Source organism: Camelina sativa, chromosome 17 (genome assembly GCF_000633955.1).
Source record: "Camelina sativa cultivar DH55 chromosome 17, Cs, whole genome shotgun sequence".
Lineage (NCBI taxonomy): Eukaryota > Viridiplantae > Streptophyta > Magnoliopsida > Brassicales > Brassicaceae > Camelina > Camelina sativa.
Window position 1 is genome coordinate 9,920,627 of NC_025701.1, and position 2,358 is coordinate 9,922,984.

Sequence of the window (2,358 nt, forward strand, 5' to 3'; positions counted from 1 at the left end):
TGCAAGGTCACACAAATTTGAACCCCTTGACCGCAGATTTGTGAATGACTCGTGTCCAGGTGTATCGATAACCAATAGACCTGGCACCTGGATTTTTGCATCAGAAATTAACTCCTTGGTTCTCTCCTGTATGTTTTCTGCAGGGAAATATGTTGCACCAATCTGTTGAGTAATACCCCCAGCTTCACCTTCCTGAACATTTGTTCCTCTGATGCAATCCAACAACTTTGTTTTACCAGAGTCAACATGACCCATGATGCAGCAAATGGGAGAGCGAAGGTTTCCTTCTACTTCTTTAGCAATTTCAGTCAGTACTAAGCTTTTACCCTTTTTAGAAGTACCCTTTGGCCGGGTAACATCATCCACCTTAGGCATAGCTTTTTTTGCAGCTGTTTTTGTCTTGCCTGCAACTCCAGCCTTCACTGTTGGTCTATCTGCGACGGGACCTGTATTGAAACCCAAAATATTAGATAAAGCAGACAAAAGATAAAAAACCACAGACTGAGATTCTTCCTTTTCAAGTGTTTCTACTGACCTGAATCATGTGCCTTTATCATTTTATCGTCAACTAAAACCAATTCAGGCAAAGTACCTGGTTCCTCTGCATGATTTTCCTTTGTTTCTACACCACCTTTCATCTGGACAGAAGCAGAACTGTTTGCTTTTTGGCAAGCTGATTTTTTTCTATTGCCATAAACAGGACGTTTTGAGGAATCACTGTTTTTATCAGCAACAAGAAGACCCCCAGCATCAGTCAACACCTTGTTCTTGAAAGCCTCATTCTTCGCAGCTTCACGCTTTTGCTTCGCTGTTAGAAACCCGCCTTCTTGCTTCTTCTCCATTCTCCTCATCTTCCTCCTCTGCCTATTCTCTTCAGCTTCCCTTTCTCGCTCTTCCTCAATGCGGCGCTCCTCTTCCTCTTTCCTCAATCTCTCTTCTTCTTCCTTCTTCTCCCTCTCTTCAGCTTCTTTCCGCCGCGCAATAATCTCTTGCATCTCTCGAACATGTTTAGGAACTTTCTTCTCCGCTACTTTAACATTCACATCATTCTTCTTACGCTGTGATGGCTCAAACAATGGATTACCTTGTTTGTCCTCCTCAGCCTCCACAGAAGACGCAGCTGCTTTCTTGTCCCTTTCTTTCTTCTTTCTCCTTTTCTTAGCTGCAGCCGACTCAACAGTCTCTGCTTCTTCTCCATCCTTCACCAGGTGAAACTATCTCAGACTGTTCAGCTTCAATATTCTCCACTTTAGATGCTGGTGAAACAGGAACAACCCCAAGTTCAGCGAGTATCTTGTCCAAATCATCTTCACCATGTGCAGTCTTCCCAATCTTATTCTTCTTTTTCTTCTTCTTACTCTTTGAAGTTACTCCTCCAACCTCATCACTCTTAGTAGCAGAGTCATCCTCCTTTCCTGTGATCACAACCTTCTCTTCCTCACCTTTAATCTCCGTACCAATAGAAACATCGTCGTCGTTGTCTATCACACATTCAACAATTCCCATAGAGGAGACAAGGGGGAGATCATCGTCCCCACCCGACGCACTCGATTTCCTCGTATCCATTGATAAAAATCAAATATGAATATAACCTGTGATTAAACAATACAATAATAAGGTATCCGATTCAATAACTATTAGAATCAACAACAAACAAATCAATAAATCACACGACATCAAAGGGTGATGAGAATAAATTACCTTAATCTGTAATGGGTTTCGCTTCATATTAGGCAAAAACAAACCAGGGGGGAGATTTACTGAAACAACGAAGAAGAAGGTATCCAACAAAGATCAGTTCTTTCTGGGGGAGAAGGGTAAGTAAAACAAACAGCTAGAGAGAGCCTTTTCGTTCTGGGTGACAAGTTTGCGAATTCTAGGGTTTCGTAAATTTCTTTTGGGCTCTGTTGCGTATTTATAGTTTCGTTCGAGTATGCTTAAAAAACTATTTGTTGGGACTAGGTTAAAATAGCTAAAACGACTTCGTTTTTGGAATTGGGAAAGTAAAAAATATCAAATAAATAAAATAAAATAAAAAGAGAAGAAAAATTCGTCACACGGAAAAAGTCACAAAACAAAAAATTTCAAATTAGAACTGCACAGATCTCTATCTAGCTCAAAGGGAGGAAGAGAAAGAGACGAGGATCATCTGATTTGATTTCCAGGAGATAACAATGTCGAGCGATAGCGACGATTTTGACGAAGATGAGCTGCTTCAGATGGCGTTGAAGGAGCAATCTCAGAGAGATCTTACATATCAGAAGCCTTCTTCCGCTGCTTCTCGTAAGCCCGTCGCGAATTTAGTGCAGCAGCCACGGAAACAGAAGACGGCGGCTGCTCCTCCGCCTAGGAAGTCTA

The 2,358-nt window shown here is 41.6% G+C and overlaps 1 pseudogene; it reads right to left on the reverse strand.

Annotated features, from left to right (window-relative positions):
* LOC104756474 overlaps positions 1–1,588 on the reverse strand; it is a 4,773-nt pseudogene extending 3,185 nt beyond the window's left edge.